Source organism: Mobula hypostoma, chromosome 10 (genome assembly GCF_963921235.1).
Source record: "Mobula hypostoma chromosome 10, sMobHyp1.1, whole genome shotgun sequence".
Classification (NCBI taxonomy): domain Eukaryota; kingdom Metazoa; phylum Chordata; class Chondrichthyes; order Myliobatiformes; family Myliobatidae; genus Mobula; species Mobula hypostoma.
The window spans coordinates 106,397,864-106,421,333 of NC_086106.1; the positions used below are offsets into that span (position 1 = coordinate 106,397,864).

Below are 23,470 nucleotides of genomic sequence, written 5' to 3' on the forward strand. Positions count from 1 at the left end.
TTGGTCTTCAGCACGTGCTCAGTGTTGTGTCTTATGATGAGAGACACCCAACGCATTCTGCCCTCCTGGGCTGTATAATGTTAGTTCGCTACGACACCACTTGAGCATTACAACCCGCAGCACAGTCTGCCACCGCTTACGGACTGCCAGCAACCATCGGTGAGAGGGCGAGGATGGACAAGAGGGAAGAGGTAGGGGGAGAAAACAGGCAGCAACGCAGAGAACACGCGAAAAAACGAACCTCGTGACTCACCTGTCAATGTTTCCGTGTGCTGAGCAACAGCTCCAGCTTCTCTTGCCGGCGCAAGGTGTCAGACATGCTAGTAGTGTACGTGCTCTTGTTGAAGGGTGGTAGACCAACCACTCAGCCACATTAGGGCGAGCAGCCCCTCCGTCACCGACCTGTCGGAAATCTTTCTCGGCCAAAGATTGTAGCCGGGTTTAGATGGACGCACCGAGCCGGGCTTTGTTCTAGGCTTCGAAGTGAAATCCGGCTCGTAGCGCTCCTATCTCGATGAGGAAAATACGCGACCAGGTTCCTAAGGGGAATCTGAGAGAGGGCGAGGCAAACCTTCTCCCCTTCACTCTTACTGTCGGATGAAAAAAATTTCCACATGCATTTTAAAAAGGGACGCGTACTGCGATGAGTCTCAACGCAGAAAAAGTTCGTATTCAAAAACCTCATTATAAGATGCGATTTTGAAGCGATTTGGGATCCTACCATCATCGGCGTTGTAGATAGTGTGTGTTGCGAAGTCTTGCAGGATGATAACGCTAGTACAATTGCTGCGTTTAAAATCAGAAGAAAACTACCCAGTATCGATTTGCGGGAGGGAAATAAGGAGGAACTCTGCATACAGGTAAATAGAAATATTTTATCTCGCGTCAGTAAGCTTTCGTTGGATATCATGTTAAAATATAAAACCGATTATTTCAAGTGTTTGAGATCTGAATCGATGCAATAGTAGGTGAGCCATTGCGGGTTAATTTCTATGTTTTAGTTTGGACACGTATAATTGGACTCGCTTGTAAAATGTTACATTAGTGAAAACATCAAAATGGACCAGGATAACGCCGCATCCGTATCTCCGGCAGCAGACGGGACTGGTCGTAGTCAAATGGAACGCGAGAGCTCTGGCCAGATGGACTTTGGCGCAGATAGCAGACTGAGATATGGTTGACTATGTTATTTGCCATGCACTTGCGAAAAACTCTTGTAACACTTACTGTTCGACCCACAAAATATTTTTGCGAGTCACCCCAACCGAGGGAAAACACTCCGCTTAATACTTTGACCATTAGTCTCGCGAGGAGAAATTTGCACTTCTAGCGGTGCTCGGTTTTGAACATGATTCCGAATTAATTCCGATCCCATGAAGGCTTATTGATTTCTGACCACAGCAGGCTTGGAGGTGGTGGAATGGTTTTATCAAAGATTTCACAGGAAGAAGATGCATCTCCCACAGCAGTTCTGAAAATGTTCCCTGTAAGTGATGAATAAAATGTAATTGTACTGCGCTCTTTCCCCTTTCCCACGAGGGAATCATACAATCTTTCAGTAATGTGTCAACTTTTGAACGGAGTGATGAAATAGAATATTGGGTCCAACCATTTCTTTAAGTGCGGCTAATCCGTGTTAAAAAGGATAGTCCGCTGATTCTCTTTAATTGCAGGCGCCACGAGAAAACTAACGACGGCTGATGCTCAAAGAAATCTTGCATATTTGCTTAATCTTTGACGACGAACGCAAAGGGCTATTATTATATTGCTAAAATTTCCAATTTACTCTCAGACAATTACTCAAGTAAACATGCACAGCTGCCGCTGTAGCCGAGGGCTCTGGGCTTCCTGATTATGTTTCCCGGCGCTGCAGTAAATCATATGGAATAGGGAAGCCGGGCTAGCGATTGATTTAATAATAAATTATTTGATCAGCGTTTTTAACTGGAACGATTCAGCCCGTCTAAATAAATACATATTATGAGAATTTGTCATTTAAATGATGCAAAGTTTTTCTAATCGACGTAAGGGTCGAGAGGCGACTTGATAGGGGTGTGTACGACTATGAGAGGGATGAAGTGGACTGCTAGCACCCTTTTCCCAGGGCGGCAATGGATAATACCAAACGACTTTCGTTTGTGTGTGGTGGAAAGTTTAGCGGGGATGTCAGAGATGGGTGTTATTACAGCGAGAGTAGAGGGTGCCTGGAGCGCACTGCCGGGGCTGGTTGTGGAGCAGATACAACAGGGGCATTTAGATAGGCAAATGGAACGAAGCAAAATAGAGGCTTGTGGGTTGTGTAGAAGGGAAGGATTCGATTGATCGTGGAGTAGAGTTACAAAGGTCGCTCAACATCGTGGGCTGAAATGCCCATACTGTGCTGCTCTTGTTCTCTGTTCTATATTCAATGAGGGTAAGTACCACATGACGGATGGCGAACAATTCTCAAAGGCCGAGATTCGAGATTGGAGAAACACTGCCTATCACATGGAGCTCAGAACTGTGTAGTTTCAAATCGAAAGGTAGCTTGCATGTAATGGTTGCCATAGTCCACCGGGCAGCCGCTGAGATGCAAAGCTCACGTTTCAATCAAACCAAGCGCAACGGAAACAGCTTGCAAGACAAAACAAATTGTCGGAGGAACTCAGAGAGTCTGTTGAAGGAAACGGACAGTTGCTGTTTCTCTCCACGGAAGCAGCCTGGCTCACTAAGTTCCTCCAGCAGTTTGTTTTTGGCTCCAGATTTCAGCAACTGCAATAATCCTACCGTTCCTCTATAATAAAGGATATTAGTTAAGGCCAGACTTTAGGAGAAACAGATCTTGCTCAGTGAACTTCATGTTTGAAATCCAATTGGGGAAAATCCACCTAACCTATTAGGGGAAAATGTTCAGTGGAGGGAAGTGCCATGGGAATTCCTAAAGCATCTTCTGACAATGCTTCCACCAATTTATAAGATAGATCCTGATGCACTTCACCCTGAAAGCATACTTCCAAAAATTGTCCAATAGTTTGGAAAGGATTGCAAGCTAAGTTGATGGGCACACTTTAGTAATTGTCTCAAGGGATGGAGAGAACCAGAATAATCATGTGGTATTGTACTAGATCACAATGTTGAAGGTAAAGACTAAACTTCTCAGAAATCTTTACAGGATAGCCCTTCCCACCCCTCACCCAATTCTGTTGACTTGTAGTCACCATTTCAATCTATTATCAAGAATGGTTCAGCAGGATATACACTTGGGCTACACGGTGGCAAATGAAGTTCAGTATGGAGAAAATGTGTTGTTTATTGTTGACAAGAATAAGAGGCATGTGTACTCAACACATGGAATAAAACTTAGGATAAAACATGGGAAGCGACTTGGGGGAATTAGGCTATGACTCACCATGGCTAAACAGTAGGTGGTGTCAGTAAACATGACTGCTGTGTTATGTTGACAGATCAACTCATTTTAAATTCTCCAAAATCGGTAAAGACTGGTCTCTCCTTCATCCGCAGTTACAAACAGCACCCAGAAGGTGTGAATATGGTAAACATGGGTTGATCACCAAAGGTAAAGATAATTTTAGATGAAGGGTGTCCTTCAGTAAATTTCCAGCTCTAGAAAGACATCTGAGAGAAAGAAAAAGGACAGGTGAATCATTATTCTCTGATAGAAGAGGACTGAAAAACGAGGGGATTAAGGTTCAAGCATATGCAAGACAATCTTGGGGCACAAGTCAGGAGGCAGTTCTTGATACTGAAATCAGTGATTAGTTTCTGAGGAAGGGCTGTTTGTTTCTGGCCACTGAATTCATTTAAGTAGCTGTGTGCTGTGATGGAAAAGCTGGTAAATTGTTGCCTGGAAGAACAAAATAACAACAATCAATTAAATATACCTTGAAAACCTAATAAACTACCAGTTAAGGAGTACAAGAATATTTTAGTTTAAAAAGAGCTCATTCTTACTGTTTGATTCTTACTTGCAAAACCACTTAAAAATACAAGATATCATGCTGCAAAGGAGATGAAGTGTGACAGAATTACATCCTTATTCATTCTAAATTAGTGGTAATATTAAACAAACTACTTGGAATTGATTATTGCTTTTTTACTGGAGGTTTTGATAATTGAAATGCTATTGGTAGGTTAAACCAGCACAAGGTGAAAGAATGCAAAGCAAGGACAGCTCCTTTTTTAGCTAGAATTCTCTCTTGGTAAATTGGATGAGGTTCTGAAATTATTTCTGGAATTCTCAGGAAGCAACAAGGGGAGTGACAGTGGGATTAGGGACCAGCAATTGAGAGGGGAAGGAGTAACAATTCCCAAAACAATTAATGAGAAGCATTAGTCACTCAGTTCATACATTTTTAGTAAAGCATATTCATTATAAAAGCAGCACATTATGGGAAATGGCAAAAATGTCAGTAACTCTTAACAGAAAATAAGAGGGAAATGAAAACATTAACAGAAAACTGAACTTCACCTTAGGTGATACAGCATGAAGCTGGGTGGAAGATAATCAGATGATAGAAGGTGAAGCTGTGGCCAGTAATGACACAAGCTGATCTGGTGCGATGATTTTGAAGGAACTCCCAAAAAAAAAGAAAGGGATCCTCTGATGAAGTTACTACAGATAATTGGAAGAAATGTTTTGTATTCCTCAGACTGTCAACATTACACAATAGTTGTAGGATTTTCTGTTTGGTCTTTTATGGCTTGTTACAAATCAGATTTTCTTCCAAGATTTATTGGTATGCATCGTAAAAGGTAGTTTGTATAAGCTGATAAGAATTCCATGAATCCTGTACCTTCTGAAAGTCTTATAATAGAACAGTAGAGTACAGAATAAACAATCTTTCTTTTAGTGGTGCTCCACATCATTTACTAAAATAATCCTTACACAGAGGAAAGTAATAGCCAGTTGGACTGCATTGTCCTTTGTCTGATTTATTCACCAGGGATTTGATGGAGGTTTCCACTGGTGCTGCTGTTTGCAGCTCAGAAAACAGGGTTAATGTTTTTAGCCAAAGAGTAAGGACACAAACCCAATATTCAGGCATGCTTGTGTTCTCTCAGTAAGTAACTTTTTCCAGACACAAAAGAATTCTGTCAAAGGCTTTGTTATTTTCTGCATCAAATCTGAATGGGACGGAAGGAGTTCAATCAGAATTAGAATTAGAATCAGAATCAGGTTTAGTATTGCTGACGTATGTCATGAAATTAGTTTTTTTGCAGCAGCAGTACAATACATACAATATTACTATAATTTACAATAATAAATATAAAAATGTAGTGCGAAAACAGAGTAAAATTTGCAGCTTCATGGTCCATTCAGATATCTGATGGTGGAGGGGATGAAGCGGTTCCTAAAACACTGAGTGTGTGCGTCTTCAGGCTCCTGCACCTCCTTCCTGATGGTGGTAATGTGAAGAGGGAACGTATTGGGTGGTGTGGCCCATAATGATGAATGCCACCTACTTGAGGCATCGTCTTTTCAAGATGCCCTCAGTGCTGGGGAGGCTAGCACCCATGATGGAGCTGGCTGAGTTTAAAACTCTCTGCTGCTTTTTCTGACTCTGTGTATTGGAGCCTTTTGCCAGACAGTGATGCAACCAGTCAGAATGCTCATCTGTAGAAATTTGTTAAGAGTCTTTGGTGACATACCAAATCTCCTCAAGCTCCTAATGAAGTATAGTCACTGACATCCCTTCTTCATAAATGTATCAGCATGTTGGGCCCAGGATAGATCTTCAGAGATGATGACACCCAGGAACTTGAAGCAACTCACCTCTTCCATTGCTGACCCCTCAATAATGACTGATGTGAGTACTTCGGATTCCCCTTCATGCACACAATCCAAAACATCATTACTGACATGAATGTTGGTGTGGCAATGGTATCCTACCACACGACTACCTTGTCAAATTGGTGCACGGATCAAAGAATTTATTCAACACGTTTGTCAGCTGACTCCATTCATTACCTCAATCATTGTTTCAAACAACATATTTGAGAAAATGTCAAAGCTAAAGTTAACTTCAAGCCACCACCAAGAGTAAACATCATTTTGATACTTGGTCACTTTTATTTACCTATTATCAGAGAGAGCATATTTTTGGACAGCCAGGTTTCAACAGGATCTTGGAGATGCATCTCTAGTAATGGTGACAAAGGCCCTTTATGTATCACAGCTGCAACATTGGAAGTTGCACCTTGTTCACAATTTCCTTATTGCAGGGATGAAAGATATGTAAGTGTGTGAAATATCCGACTTCAGTTCTGCACTGGTTCTTAGGGCAGACTTCTTGGGCAGGGCTCTTTTAAGTAACTTGCCATTAACATTAAACACAGCTAATCCTTTGTACTTTTCATAGTTGGCTCTGGCACTTCAGTGATAATCATAGAGACATAGAGAAGTACAGCACAAAAACAGGCCCTTCGACCCATCTAGTCTATGCAAAAACTATTTCTACTACCGCTCCCAACAAGCTGCACCAGGACTATAGCCCTCCTTATCCTTACTATCCATGTACCTATCCAAACTTCTCTTAAATGTTGAAATCGAGTTCGCGTGTACCACTTGTGCTGGCAGCTCATTCCACATCCTCACAACTCTCTGAGTGAAGATGTTTCCCCTCATGTTCCACTTAAACTTGTCACCTTTCACCCTTAACCCATGACTTCTAGTTGTAGTCCCACATAACCTCTGTGAAAAAAGCCTGCTTGCATTTATTTACCCTATCTATACACCTCATAACTTTGTACACCTCTATCAAATCCCCCCCTCAATCTTCTACATTGTAAAGAATACAGTCCTAACCTATTCAATCTTTCTTAATAACTCAGGTCCACCAGACCTGGCAAAATCCTTGTAAATTTTCTCTGCACTCTTTTATCCTTGCTTACATCTTTCCTGTATGTAGTGACCAAAACTGCACACAATATTCCAAATTAAGACTCACCAATGTCTTGTACAACTTCAACACAACATCCCATCTCCTGTACTCAATTTATGAAAGCCAATGTGCCAAAACTTTTCTTTGCAACCCTGTCTACCAATGGTATCACTTTCAATGAATTATATACTTGTGTTTCCAAATCCCTTTGTTCTTCCACACTCCTCAGTGCCCTACTGTTCACTGTGTAAGACCTATCTTAGTTGGTCTTACTGAAGTGCAACACCTCACACTTGTCTGCATTAAATTCCACCTGCCATTTTCCCGCCCATTTTTCCATCTGGTGCGGATCCCTCTGCAAGCCAAGATGGCCTTCCTTGCTGCCGACTACACTCCCAATCTTGGTGTCATCTGTAAGTTGACTGATCCAGTTAATCACAGTTTCATCCAGATCATAGATGTAGATGACAAACAACAAAGGACACAGCACTGTTCCCTGCGGCACACCACTAGTCACAGGTCTCCAGTCAGAGAGGCAACCCTCTACTACCACTCTCTGATTTCTCCCACAAAGGCAACGTCTAATCCAAATTACTACCTCATCCTAAATGCCGAGCAACTGAACCAGCCTTCCATGCAGGACCTTGTCAAGTGCCTTACAAAAGCCTATGTAGACAACATCCACTACCTTGCCTCATCCGCTTTTCTGATAACTTACTCAAAAAACCACATAACATTAGTTAGACATGACCTACCACACATGAAGCCTTGCTGACTATCCTTAATCAGTCCAAGTCTATCCAAATACTTGTATGTCTGGTCCCTTAGAATACCTTACAATAACTTTCCCACAACTGATGTCAGACTCACAGGCCTATAATTTCCTGGTTTCTGTTTAGAGCCTTTTTTAAACAGCAGAACAATATTGGCTTCTTCGCATTTTTCAGATATTGAAATGTAGCGTCACAACAGCCAGAAAGCTCTCAACCACCACCCATCCCCACCACCACCACACAACTTTAGAAGTGCTAGATGTATAGGATCAGGACCGGTTGCTTTCCCAAATGTAAACATAATTTTCTAGTTTCAGGAATTGTTGCTTGGTTCAGTTCCTGAATTATTAGAAAGTGTACATTGGCATCTAAATCAGTTTCACAGATAATGGAATGGTTTGCATGAAATGTTTTAATCTCACATTCAGATTCTCCTGCCTATGAGCATTGGAACTGCATTTTAGATGTGGAGTCTTTTTACAGGATGGAGCAGGTGCCTCTTTGATTACACATGGTCATGACAATGGTCCGCATTTAATCTGAGACATCTGTTGTTCTCACTCAGTACTAGTCCTGAACCTGCATCACCAAAACATCTGATTAACAAGTTATTTTTTCACTTTGATATCTGTAAGATCATTGCTAAATGCAGATGCAAAGTTTCTCTACTGTTCAACGTGACTGTGCTTCAGAAGTACTTCATTGGCTGTGAAATGCTTTGGGATTGGTTGAGCTGAAGAAGGACAATTTGGAAATGCAAGAAAGATATTTCACACAAATACCTTCTGATCAGAAGAATAATACTTTCCACATAACTTTTTGATAACGCTTTTCACTGGCTTTTTCCTTGGTTCTTCCACTGTACTGGTAAATTAGGTCATGAATCAAGTCTGGGTCATGTGTGGATCCCACAGTAGCTATTGGCTAAAATAATCAGAATATTCAATGCAAATTCCTTGTAGTATTGCATTCAGAAGGATTAGGTTTAAATGGACGATTCAAATAGATAATCATCATAATGGTATAGTGTCAATGTCAACAAGACAAAGGAGATGGTTATTGACTTCAAGAAAATCCATATCACTCACACCTCTCTTCATACTGGTGGCAGAGCAATGGAAACTACAAACAGTTTCAAACTCCTGGGGATGCTCATCTCACACAATCTCTCATTGACCCAGAACACATCTCCAACAGTCAAGAAAGCTCACTCATGCCTCTACTTTCTGAGGAAGCAGAAGAGAACTGGTCAATGCACATTGTTACTCATGACTTTCTTCTTCTTCTTCTTCTTCCTAAGACCATCATCCCTGCTTGTGCATAGGCCGGCAATAACAGCTCGGCAGAGTACGCTGTCCTGAACTGAAGGTGAGGCAGCTCTGTGGCTGATGCTTTTACCACATGAGTTCAAATGCCTTCTAGGCATAGATCCTTCCTCTCTCAGGGATGAGCTTCTGTTGGCATTTCTGTAGCTCTGGGTCTTTACGAGATGGGGTCGCTAGACCTGTTCCCTGCCCTCTTCTTTTTGCAGCTGGGCTTGGGGCTGTCCTTCTATAGATGCAGGATAGAGAGTATCCTAACATGTCATACATACCATGAAGTACACATCACCTAGTATCAACTCATGTACATACAATCAGTCTACATATATAACAGTTACAACACCATAAGACCATAAGACATAGGAGCAGAATTAAGCCATTCAGCCCATTAAGTCTGCTCCACCATTCCCTCATGGCTGATCCCGGATCCCACTCAACCCCATACACCTGCCTTCTCGCCATGTACTTTGATGCCCTGAGCGATCAGGAAAATATCAACTTCCACCTTAAATATGAGCGGTGATGGATAGGTTCGTGGCCTAAGGTAGAAGGAGTCAATTTTAGAAAACCTGGCACATTTATTTTTCCTACATTTACTCACTTAGTCCAGCGGTCGTGGAGCATATGGATCCCTTCTTTGTAGAAGTTGGCGTCTTGGACCTCCAGAAGTGGTCGACAGCAGGGGTAATTGATAAGTTTGTGGCCTAAAGTAGAAGGAGATGAGTTATTAACTAACATCAAACTTTCTGCATTTTCACACAGAGTTGAACTGCACGTGCATGTAACAAGAGCTGAAAACTCATCTCCTTCTACCTAAGGCCACAAACTTATCAATCACCCCTACTGTGGACCACCTAGAGGTCCAAGATGCTCTTGTTACATGCACATGCAGTTCAACTCTTTAAGTGATTATACAGAAAGTTTGAGGTTAATAACTCATCTCCTTCTACCTTAGGCCACGAACTTATCAATCACCCTTACTGTGGACCACTTTCTGGAGGTCCAAGACACTGACTTCTACAAAGAAGGGATCCGTATCGTCCACGACTGCTGGACTAAGTGTGTACATGTAGGAGGGGACTATATTGAAAAAGAAATGTGCTAGGTTTTCTAAAATTGACTCTTTCTACCTTAGGCCACAAACTTATCAATCACCTCTCGTATATGCACGGACTTGGCCTCTACTGCAGTCTGTGGCAGAGCATTCCACAGATTTGCTACTTTCTGGCTAAAAAAGTGCCTCCTTACCCCTGTTCTAAAGGGTCACCCCTCAAATTTGAGGCTGTGCCGTCCAGTTCTGCATACCCCCACTATAGGAAACATCCTCTCCACATCCACCCTATCTGCTCCTTTCAACATTCGGTAGGTATCAGTGAGATCCCTCTACATTCTTCTAAATTCCAGTGAGTACAGGCCCAAAGCTGTCAAATGCTCCTAATATATTAACCCCTTCATTCCCAGAATCATCCTCGTGAACTTCCTTTGGACTCTCTCCAATGACAACACATCCTTTCTGATTTATGCTGCCCAAAACTGTTGACTACACTCTAAGTGTGTGGTGACTAGTGTCTTATAAGTGCTCAGCCTTATCTCCTTGCTTTTATTTTCTATTCCCCTTGAAATAAATGCCAACATAGCATTTGTCTTCTTTGCCACAGGCTCAACCTGTAAATTAACCTTCTGGGAGTCTTGCACGAGGTCTCCCAACTCCTTCTGCATCTCTGATGTTTAAACTTTCTCCCCATTTAGATAATACAGTCAGTCCCCGAGTTACGAACATCCAACTTACGAACAACTCGTACTTACGAACAGAGGAAAGAAAACGCCGTCTGCCATTTTAAGTCGGATCACGATGCCATCCGCCATTTTAAGTCGTTGCCGTTAACACCATGTTGAGTGTGTAACTTTGTATTTGGCTTAAATTTTTCTTTACAACATTTACCCTGACCCCTCACCCTTTCCAGTCAGCAACGCCCCCACTTGTCCCATTTAACCTGTCTCAGTGCAGGTGGACTTTAGGCCTGGGGAAGCTCAGGTCAGGACCTGACGCCTGTGGCTGCTGTTGGGTCCACAGTGTTCCTGTTCCATTGATGGAAAACAATCACAATTGAAAATAAAGTGGAAATAATAAAACGATTGGAAAGAGGTGAAATGCCATTGGTCATTGGAAAAGCGTTAAGCTACAGTCGGTCAATGATCGGATAAAGGATAAAGTGAGAATAATGGAGCATGTGAAAGGCCCTGCCCCAATGAAAGCTACAATTATTACTAAGCAACGCACTGATTTAATTATTGAAACACATATGTTTTTTAAGTGTTTTATATAGAAACATAGAAAACCTACAGCACGATACAGGCCCTTCGGCCCACAAAGTTGTGCCGAACACGTCCCTACCTTAGAAATTACTAGGCTTACATATAGCCCTCTATTTTTCTAAGCTCCATGTATCTATCCAAAAGTCTCTTAAAAGACCCCATCGTATCCCCCTCCACCACCGTTGCCAGCAGCCCATTCCACGCACTCACCACTCTCTGAGTAAAAATCTTACCCTGACATATCCTCTGTACCTACTCTCCAGCACCTTAAACCTGTGCCCTCTTGTGGCAACCATTTCAGCCCTGGGAAAAGCCTCTGACTATCCACATGATCAATGCCTCTCATCATCTTATACACCTCTATCAGATCACCTCTCATCTTCCGTCGCTCCAAGGAGAAAAGGCCAAGTTCACTCAACCTATTCTCATAAGGCATGCTCCCCAATCCAGGCAACATCCTTGTAAATCTCCTCTGCACCCTTTCTATGGCTTCCACATCCTTCCTGTAGTGAGGCAATCAGAACTGAGCACAGTACTCCAAGTGGGGTCTGATCAGGGTCCCATATAGCTGCAACATTACCTTTCGGATCCTAAATTCAATTCCACGATTGATGAAGGCCAATACACCGTACACCTTCTTAACCACAGAGTCAATCTGTGCAGTAGCTTTGAGCTTCCTATCGACTCAGACCCCAAGATCCCTCTGATCCTCCATACTGCCAAGAGTCTTTCAATTAATACTATATTCTGCCATCATATTTGACCTACCAAAATGAATCACTTCACATTCATCTGGGTTGAACTCCCCCTGCCACTTCTCAGCCCAGTTTTGTATCTTATCAATACACCGCTGTAACTTCTGACAGACCTCCACACTATCTACAACACCCCCAACCTCCCAACCTTTGTGTCATCAGCAAACTTACTAACCCATCACTCCACTTCCTCATCCAGGTCATTTATAAAAAAATCACAAAGAATAAGGGTCCCAGAACAGATCCCTGAGGCACTCCGCTGGTGACCGACCTCCATGCAGAATGTGACCCGTCTACAACCACGGTTTGCCTTCTGTGGGCAAGCCAGTTCTGGATCCACAAAGCAATGTCCCCTTGGATCCCATGCCTCCTTACTTTCTCAGTAAGCCTTGCATGGGGTACCTTATCAAATGCCTTGCTGAAATCCATATACACTACATCTACTGCTCTTCCTTCATCAATGTATTTAGTCACATCCTCAAAAAATTCAACCAGGCTCGTAAGGCATGACCTGCCCTTGACAAAGCCATGCGGACTATCCCTAACCATATTATGCCTCTCCAGATGTTCATAAATCCTGCCTCTCAGGCTCTTCTCCATCAACTTACCAACCACTGCAGTAAGACCCACTGGTCTATAATTTCCTGGGCTATCTCTGCTCTCTTTCTTGAATAAAGGAACAACACCCACAACCCTCCAATCCTCCGGAACCTCTTCCATCCCCATTGATGATGCAAAGATCATCGCCAGAGGCTCAGCAATCTCCTCCCTCGTCTCCCACAGTAGCCTGGGGTACTTCTTATCTGGTCCCGGCGACTTATCCAACTTGATGCTTTCCAAAAGCTCCAGCACATCCTCTTTCTTAATATCTATATGCTCAAGCTTTTCAGTCTGCTGCAAGTCATCACTATAATCACCAAGATCCTTTTCCATAGTGAATACTGAAGTAAAATATTCATTAGGTACCTCTGCTATTTCCTCCAGTTCCATACATACTTTCCCACTGTGACACTTGATAGTCCTATTCTTTCACGTCTTATCCTCTTGCTCTTCCCATACTTGTAGAATGCCTTGGGGTTTTCCTTAATCCTGCCAGCCAAAGTCTTCTCATGGCCCCTCCTGGCTCTCCTAATTTCCTTCTTAAACTCCTTCCTATTAGCTTTATAATCGTCTGGATCTCTAACCTTACCCAGCTCTCTGAAGCTTTTGTAAGCTTTTCTTTTCTTCTTGACTAGATTTATTACAGCCTTTGTACACCATGGTTCCTGTACCCTACCACAACTTCCCTTTCTCATTGGAATGTACCTGTGCAGAACTCCATACAAATATCCCCTGAACATTTACCACATTTCTTCCGTACTTTTCCCTGAGAACATCTGTTTCCAATTTAAGCTTCCAATTTCCTGCCTGATAGCCTCATAATTCCCCTTACTCCAATTAAATGCTTTTCTAACTTGTCTGTTCCAATCTCTCTCCAATGCTATTGTAAAGGAGATAGAATTATGGTCACTATCTCCAAAATGCTCTCCCACTGAGAGATCTGACACCTGACCAGGTTTATTTACCAATACCAGATCAAGTACAGCCTCTCCTCTTGAAGGCTTATCTACATATTGTGTCAAGAAACCTTCCTGAACACACCTAACTAACTCCACCCCATCTAAACCCCTTGCTCTAGGGAGATGCCAATCGATATTTGGGAAATTAAAATCTCCCATCACAACAACTCTGTTATTATTACACCTTTCCAGGATCTGGTTCCCTATCTGCTCCTCGATATCCCTGTTACTATTGGGCAGCCTATAAAAAACACCCAATAAAGTTATTGATCTCTTCCTGTTCATAACCTCCACCCACAGAGACTCTGTAGACAATCCCTCCATGGCGTCCAGCTTTTCTGCATCCGTGACACTATTCTGATTAACAGTGCCACGCCCCACCTCTTTTACCTCCCTCGCTGTCCCTTTCTGAAACATCTAAAACCCGGCACTTGAAGTAACCACTCCTGTCCCTGAGCCATCCAAGTCTCTGTAATGGCCACCACATCATATCTCCAAGTACTGATTCACGTTCTAAGCTCATCCGCTTTGTTCACAACACTCCTTGCGTTAAAATAGATGCTTCTCAAACTTTCAGTCTGAGCACGTCCCTTCTCTATCACCCGCCTATCCTCCCTCTCGCACTATCTACAAACTTTCTCTATTTGTGAGCCAACCTCCTCTATCCCCAGTCTCTTCAGTTCGGTTCCCACCTCCCAACAATTCTAGTTTAAACTCTCCCCAGTAGCCTTTGCAAACCTCCCTGCCAGGATATTGGTCCATCTCGGATTCAAGTGCAACCCGTCCTTTTTGTACAGGTTACACCTGCCCCAAAAGAGGTCCCAATGATCCAGAAATCTGAATCCCTGCCCCCTGCTCCAATCCCTCAGCCACGCATTTATTCTCCAGCTCATTCTATTCCTATTCTCACTGTTGCGTGGCACAGGCAGTAATCCCGAGATTACTACCTTTGTGGTCCTGCTTCTCAACTTCCTTCCTAACTCCCTGTACTCTTTTTTTAAGGACCTCTTCCCTTTTCCTACCTATATCATTGGTACCAATATGTATCACGGCTTCTGGCTGTTCTCCCTCCCACTGCAGGATAGCTTGGACGCAATCTGAAACATCCCGGACCCTTTCACCTGGGAGGCAAACTACCATCCGTGTTTCTTTCCTGCGTCCACAGAATCGCCTGTCTGACCCCCTAACTATAGCATCCCCTATCACTACTGCCTTCCTCTGCCTTTCCCTACCCTTCTGAGCCACAGAGCCAGACTCTGTGCCAGAGGCACGGCCACTATCGCTTCTCCCAGGTAGGCTCTCCCCCCCAACAGTACTCAAACAGGAGTACTTATTGTCAAGGGGTGCAGCCACGGGGGTACTCTCTAGTACCTGACTCTTCCCCGTGTGACCACCTGCCTATAACTCCTTTCTATTACCTCCTCGCTCTCCCTGACCAGGCGAAGGTCATCGAGCTGCATTTCCAGTTCCCCAACTTGATCCCTTAGGAGTTGCAGCTCGACACACCTGATGTAGGTATGGCTGTCCGGGAGGCTGGGAGAATCCAGAACCTCCCACATCTGACACTGAGCACAGAAAACTGGCCTCACACACATACTTCCTCCTTTCTGCAAATAACACCGGTAAACCCACCTCGCCTTGTCCTGTTACTGCCTAAGCCCATTGTGCCAAAGCCCTATCACTCTGCTGCCTCTCGCTCTGCTGCCTGCTCCAAATGCTGCCCGCTGGATATGGCAGTCTTCTTTATAAACCTTTCGTGCTCTACTGGCTGACGTCACGCGCCTGCACAGTCTTGCCTTTCTTTTACCTTAGTGGTAAAAACTACCCCGGCTCCGGAAATCAGCCGTTCACTTGCAGCCTTCTTGCTCCAAATCAAATGCATAGAAAGGTAAAATATATACTATATACGAGGGGTGATTGATAAGTTCGTGGCCTAAGGTAGAAGAAGTCAATTTTAGAAAACCTAGCACATTTATTTTTCAACATACCTCCTACATTTACACACTTGGTCCAGTGGTCGTGGAGCATACGGATCTTGGACCTCCAGAAAATGTCCACAGCAGGGGTGATTGATAAGTTTGTGGCCGAAGGTAGAAGGAGATGAATTATACAGCTCTCGTTACATGCAATGCAGTTCAACTCTTTGAGTGATTATGCAGAATATTTGAAGTTAATAACTCATCAGGGGTGATTGATAAGTTTGTGGCCTAAGATAGAAGGAGGTGAGTTATTAACTTCAAATTTCCTGCATAATCACTCGAAGCGTTGAACTGCATTGCATATAATGAGAGCTGTATAACTCATCTCCTTCTACCTTAGGCCACAAACTTATCAATTACCCCTGCTGTGGGCACTTTCTGGAGGTCGAAGATTTGTATGCTCCACGACCATTGGACTAAATGTGTAAATGTAGGAGGGGACTATGTTGAACAATAAATGTGCTAGGTTTTCTAAAACGGACTCCTTCTACCTTAGGCCAAACTTATCAATCACCCCTCGTACTAAGACAAATGTTTGACTAACTGATGCTAAATAATACCGGATGTACCTGTTCCGACTTACGTACAAATCCGACTTAAAGGCAGACTCAGGAAAGGAACGCGTTCGTAACCCAGGGACTGCTTGTAGTCTTCGCTATTGTTTCTTTTACCAAAATGCATTATCGTACATTTCCCTACACCGTATTCCATCTGCCACTTTTTTGCCCTTTTTTTCAATTTGTCTACCTGTTGCAATCACATTGCTACCTCAGCACTGCCTACCCCGCAACCTATCTTTGTATCATCCACAAACTTTGTCACAAAGCCATCAATTCCATTATCTAAATCATTGACAAACAATGTGACAAGTAGTGGTCCCAATACTGACCCCTGAGAAACACCACTAGTCACTGGCAGCCAACCAGAAAAATCCCCTCTTATTCCCACTCACTGCCTCCTACCTGTTAGCCATTCCATTATCCATGCCAGTATCTTTCCTGTAATGCCATATGACTTTATCTTGTGAAGCAGCCTCATGTGAGGCATCTTATCAAACACCTTCTGGAAATCCAATTGAATTACATCCACAGATTCTCCTTTGTCTACCCTGCTTGTTACTTCCTCAAAGAACAGATTTGACAGGCAAGATTTCCCTTTACAGAAACCATGCTGACTCTGACTTATTTAGTCATTAGTCTCTAAGTATCTTGAAACCTCATCCTTAATAATAGACTCCAGCACTTTCCTAACCATTGAGGTTAGGCTAACTGGCCTATAATTTCCTATCTTTTGACTTCCTCCCTTCTTAAAGAATGGAGTGATATTTGCAGTCTTCCATTCCTCTGGGACCATGCCAGAGTTAAGTGATTCTTGAAAGATCGTGACCAATGCATCCATTATCTCTTCAGCAACCTCTCTCAGGGCTCTGGGATGTAGTCCATCTGGCCCAGGTGACTTATCTACCTTAAGACCTTTGAGTTTCCCTAGCACCTTTTCCTTTGTAATAGCAAAGGAAAAATAGTTATTGTGCATTGTGTTTGATAGGATTGCTTTTATATTTATATTTATTATGTTCTTTATGCTTATTGTGTTTTATTATGCTGTATTGGATGAAAGGGTTAATGAATAAACTGGAGGTGATACCTACTACTCTGATAATGCTAACATTCCACAGAAATCTCTTCGAAAGTTCAAATGCCAAAGTAAACTTATCATCAATGTAATAACTTCTGAACCAGTATGGAACAGAATACAATATGAATTTAAATTCAGTTTATATTTCTGGCTTCAACTCTTAGACCCATATATGTAACTCCGGTAAGATAAGGTTGAAGATGATCAATTACAATATATGCACATTATCATGTTTATTTTACACTAGAACATTTGACAGATTGCAAATGGTAGAATCAGTTTTACTGGTGTAAAGACCATTGCAATGCCCTAACATGCAATTCTCTACCTGGGGTTAGCATCTGATTGATAACCTTTACATTTGTGTCAAAGAGCTTTTGTATAATACTCAAATGAGATGTTAATATATGTAAATCACACTGTCTGCAACTTCCTGTCATTTTTGTTCTGAAATCATCTTTGCTGAACCATTGGACTGCTTATAAAGGAGAAGCTTATTTGAAGGAATTCATAAGGAGCACATTGTATAATAATTAATTTTCCTATTCTCCCCAGGATCAAAGTATTTGGATGTTATTCTCTGTTAGTTCCTCTATTTTTTTGTTTGCTTCAATTTTTGCTCTGTTTTCCTGTTGCTTTTGGAAACAGATCATATAATGACTATTAGTCCAATAATCTGCTGCACATGCAGGCAGCGATTTGGTTGCATTTTATCTGCAGAATCAATAGAAATCCAACTACAATTAAAATATTCCCAGTTTATGAACAGAACAGGCTGAAAGAAAAGAGGACATGAAAACTATCACCTCGAGCAGTAACAGACCAACTTGTAACCTACAGTCTTGTACTAGTTGACCAGAAACCATATTAATCATTGAGTTTTGATTGGTATCCAAAGGTGGTATTTCTGCTATGTCTACTATGTTGGTTGGTGAGCAGATCCCAGTTGCCCGCTTTCAGCCCACAGTCCTCTAAACTGCTCCTATCAATGCATTTATCTAGATATTCACCCATGTACTTATCTATGGAGCAGACATCCCACCCTGCAAAAACTCATTTCAGGGCGGTAGCACCTTCAATTTGCGGGAGACTTCCGGGAGAGGTGGGATGTCTGCAATAGAGTAGCTCCTTAGCAGCTAGCCAGCTAGTTTAAATAACGTTAGCCATGCTAATGAACGGGTGACACCTGTTAAACTCACCTCAACATGTCTTTTACAGTCTTAACCCACCATGGGCAATAGAAATGTCACTGTTGCAAACAGTGCAGTGAGCAACACTGTCATTATTTTTGACCCCTATTAGGCAGGGGTACACTTCAGTGTAGTCTGGGGTGACGTACGTTTTATATTTTTTTGGGAACACTCTGCCATGGCGCGCGCTGGCTCGCGCTCTCTCTCTCTCTCTCGTGCTCGCTTGCGCGCTCTCAAGCGCTCTCGCTTGCTTTCTCTCGCTCTCTCTCTTGCTTTCTCTCGCTCGCTCTCAAAAAAATTGATTTCCGTGATATTGTATATAATTTGCGGGCATCAGGGAGCCACTATTAATATGCGGGAGACTTCCGGAACCTCTGGGAGAGGTGGGATGTCTGATGTAGTTTCAGGACTCTACAACTCATGTTCTTGTTGTTATTTTTTGTTTGTTTGTTTGTCATTATTTACTCTTTTTATTTTTGTGTGATTTGTCTTTTGCACATTGGTTGTTTGTCAGTCTTTGTGTGTAGTTTTTCATTGTTTAGTTCTTTGAATGCCAACAGGAAAACATATCGCAGCATAGTATATGGTGACATATACATACCTTGATAACTTTACTTTGAACTTTCAGATAGCATTAAAATGTTGCTAATGTCCCTGTCTCAACACTATTTCTGGCAGCTTATTCCAAAAATGCGCCGCCCTTTGCCTGAGGTTGCTCAGGTGTCCCTTTTAAGTCTCTCGTTTCTGATCTCAAACCTATGCCCTCTTGTTTCTAGCACCCTCTCCCTAGGAAAAGGACCATGCTTTATCACCCTGTCTATATCCCTCATGTTCTTATTTACTCTAATAGGTCACCACTCAATCTCCTAATTTCCAGGGTATAAACTCCTAGTTTACACAACCTTTCCTTGTAAACTCGGGCCCCCGAGGCACACACTCAATGATTCAAGAACAGCTTTTTCCCCTCTCCCAGACTTCTGAGTGGACATAGAACCTATATATATATAGCAATTCACAGATTTTATTTATTTTATGTATTGCAATGAGCTGCTGCCGCATAACAACAAATTTCATGATATATGCCATAAGACCATAAGACCATATGATATAGGAGCAGATTTAGGCCATTCAGCCCATCGAGTCCGCTCTGCCATTCCAACATGGCTGATCCTGGATCCCACTCAACCCCATACACCTGCCTTCTCGCCATATCCTTTGATGCCCTGATCGATCAGGAAACAATCAACTTCTGCCTTAAATATACGCGTGGACTCGGCTTCCACTGTGATCTGCCGCAGGGCATTCCACAGATTCACCATTCTCTGGCTAAAAAAAAAATGCCTCCTTTCCAGTGCTATTAAAACTGATTCTGATCCTGATTCACACATGTGGAGAGAATGTGCAAAGTCTGCAGTGATAGCATCCGAGGTCAGGGCTGAAGTTCTGTCAGCTGCAACAGTAACTGCTGCACCACCACACAGCCCTGGCCGATTTATTATTTTAGATAAAACCTGAATTAGTCTTACTTTTATATAATGTACACTGTATATTGTACTCTTTATTCACTGAAGGAATGATCAGCCTGCTATAATAATCTGAGTTTAGAGATCTCAGCACAATTTCTTATTAGAGCAATGTTTGAAAATAACAAATGACGAAGTTTTAACAAAACACTGTACATTAGAAAGAGAAATTCATATACCACTTTTAATCAAAGCCAGTTCTCCATAATACACCAAATATTTTTATTTGGACAACAAAGCTAAAATAGAATTTATACGTGGCCACAATATTAGCGACTTTGGAAAGTGAATTTAAAAGAACGAAATGTTTATTCCCTTCCGTAGATTCTGCCTGACTTGCTGAGTTCCGCCAGCATTTTGTGTGTATTATGGACAGTCAAGTTCAATTTCGTTATGAATTCAGGCATTCTGAGAAAATTATAAAGACAAGAGATTCTGCAGATACTGGAAATCCAGAGCAACACACACAAAATACTGGAAGAACTCCATAGGTCAGGCAGCATCTACAGAAGTGAATAAACAGTCGACATTTCGGGGTGAGACCCTTCTTTAGGACTGGAAAGGAAGGGGAGAGGTACCAGAATAAAATGGTTGTGGGAGGGAGGGAAAGGAGGAGGAAGACTAGCTAGAAGATGATAGGTGAAGCTAGATGAGTGGAAAAGTTAAAGGGCTAGAAAAGAAGGAATCTGATAGGAGAGGACAGCGGACCACGGGAGAAGGTGAAGAAGTAGGGGCATTAGGGGGAAGTGATGGGCAGATGAGAAGAAGAGATAAGAGGCAAGTGGGGAACAGAACAAGAGGGAAGGGGGAGGGGAAAAAGTTACCAGAAGGAGAAATTGATGTTGATCCCATCAGGTTGGAGGCTACCTAGATGGAATATGAGGTGTGGCTCCTCTACGCTGAGAGCGGCTTCTTTGTGGCAAAAGAGAAGGCCACGGGCTGACATTTGGCCACTGGGTATCTCCACTTTTGGTGGATGGAGCAAAGGTGCTCAACAAACCAATCCCCCAATTAACGATGAGCCTCACCAGTGTATAGGAGGTCACATCTAGAGCACTAAGTGCAGTAGACGACCCCAAAAAATATGAAGGTCAAGTGTTGCCTCTCCGTTTATGCCATTATAATTTATTAGATAAAATTTAAACAATGTAGTATGAATCATACAATACAATAACAAACAGCTTTGAGTCATACATTAAGTTTAATGCCTGTTGCTAAGGTATTCACAGTTCACCTCTGCTAGTGTTTTTTTAAAAAATAGTGAATATACCTACATATGCATAAAATAGGTGGCACAGTGGCATATGCACTGCTGGCAAAGCTGCTGCCTCACGGACCCAACAGCCTGGTTCAATCTTAACCTTTGGTGCTAAACACTCAGTAGCTACTTTATTAGATACATGAGTGGAACACTTTATTGTCTTCTGCTGTTGTAGCCCAGATGTTTCAAGTTTGACATGTTGTGTGTTCAGAAATACTGCTCTGCACACCATTGTTGGAACACATGATTGTTAAGTTACAGTCTCCTTCCTGTCAGCTTGAACCAGGCTGGCTATTCTACTCTGACCTTTCTCGTTAGCAAGGTATTCACCCACAGAACAGCCACTCACTGCATCTTCTTTTTGGTTTCTCACACCATTCTCTGTAAACTCTAGAGTTTGTTGTGTGAGAAAATCCCACAAGATCAGCAGTTTCTGGAGATACTCAAACCACCCCATCTGGCACCAGCAATCAGTCCACAGTCAAAGTCACTTAGATCACATTTCTTCCCAATTCTGATGTTTCTTCTGAACAACAACTGAACCTCTTGACATGTCTGCATGCTTTCATGCATTGAGTTACTGCCACATGATTGGCTGATTAGATGTTTGCCTTAATAAGCAGGTGTACAGGTGTACCTGATAAAGCAACTACTGAGTGTATTTGTGGAGTTTGTACAGTCTCCTTGTGACCACCTGGGCTTCCTCTCACATTGCAAAGGCATGTGGGTTGGCAGTTTAATGGGCCACTGTAAGTTACCATGGTGTGCAGGTGTGTGGTACAGCCTTTGGGAGGGTGGAGGGGTGTTAATGGAAATGTGGGGAGAATAAAATAAAATTAGTGCAGAATTAGCATAAATGAGTGCTTGATGGTCAGATAGACATTGGAGATTCTGTACTGTAAGACTATGACTCTAATACAGTATAGCACGTATAAATCTGAGCTATTTAGCTGTTAAAGCCATTTTACCATTGAAATGGAATTAGCTAAGCATTTCCAAGTGCATCTGAACATCATTTATGCAATACTATTCAATAATACTAAATATGCATGAATCCCAACTTTTATTTCGACTAAAGGGGGCATAAAAAAGTTCATAAATGGTCCTGAGATTGATTGCGTGATGAACCAGGACAAGATTATGTGATGGAATGGTCAGTTGGATAATCGAGTGGAAAATGGGATTTAATTTTATCAAATGTGATGGAGTGTATTTGGGAGGGTACCGTGAGCCAAGGGGGTACACACTTAATGTGAGGTAATGAAAATTGTAGAGGAACATAGGGAACTTGGAATGAATGCATGTAAGAAGGCAGCAAGACAGGTAGGTAAGGTTGTCAAAGAGGCAAATACATTGTATGCTTCTTTGCTAGAAGAGACATGGAATATTAGAACAAAGAATTATACTAGAATTGCATTTCATTGCTTGTTAAGCAACAACTTGAGTATTCTGTGCAGTATTGTTTACCACATCACAGGAAAAGTATGATTGAATTTCGGCAGTGCAGAGGAGATTTATGAGAATGTTGCCAGATCTAGAAAGTATTAGCTATTATGAAAGATTGGATAGACCAGGGACTAGGGACTGGAGACTGGAAAAATTAATGGAGGTGTATATAATCATATGAATCTGGAAAAAAAAGAGGCAATAAAATGTCATAATGCAGTTAATGCTTCTGTGAGGCAACACCTCTCCCGCTTATCACAATGCAGTGGAATTTTACTTTCCATTTTCAGTGTTTTCTCATGCTATGGCTTCTTGAACAGGACCCTCCCCCGAGAATACTGTCAGGAACGTCTCAGCATTCAGTCCCATTACTCTTACCTATTTCACTCCACAAAAGGCTCCAATACCAGGGGCAAAGACTTAAAGTAATTGGCAGAAGGATTAGGTAAGAGGTAATGAAAAATATTTCGAGTGGTAAGGAAGTAGGCCTCAGCCTAAAGGAATGGTAAACACAGAAATGCTTACCACATTCCACTGCCAAACTCTGAACTTGGAAGAAGCAGAGATGACAGGGCTGTCTATCAAGTGCCACAAGGCTAGATTTGATTGGGCCATTCCTTTCAACCACCTCTGACACTTGCAGCTAAACCAGGGGTCGGCATCCTTTTTGCCTTTGTGGGGCGGATCATGTATTAATGAGCGGACGGTGGGCCAGATAAATGCCATAAAAAACTTGAAATATGGGAATTATCCATTTAAATACATCTAGTTATGTTTTGCCTCGAATTAATGAATAACGCATGCTAGAAAATCATTTGTGCTTAGGGTTG

At 42.3% G+C, this 23,470-nt stretch overlaps 1 protein-coding gene across 1 annotated transcript in view; it reads left to right on the forward strand.

Annotated features, from left to right (window-relative positions):
- Positions 1 to 282: 282 nt before the first annotated feature.
- Positions 283 to 23,470, forward strand: part of LOC134353392 (short transient receptor potential channel 5-like) — a 140,939-nt gene continuing 117,751 nt past the window's right edge. Inside the window, exon 1 of the mRNA XM_063061417.1 lies at positions 283 to 860. The gene's annotated coding sequence lies outside the window, so the exon portion shown is untranslated. The remainder of the gene's footprint in view (positions 861 to 23,470) is intronic.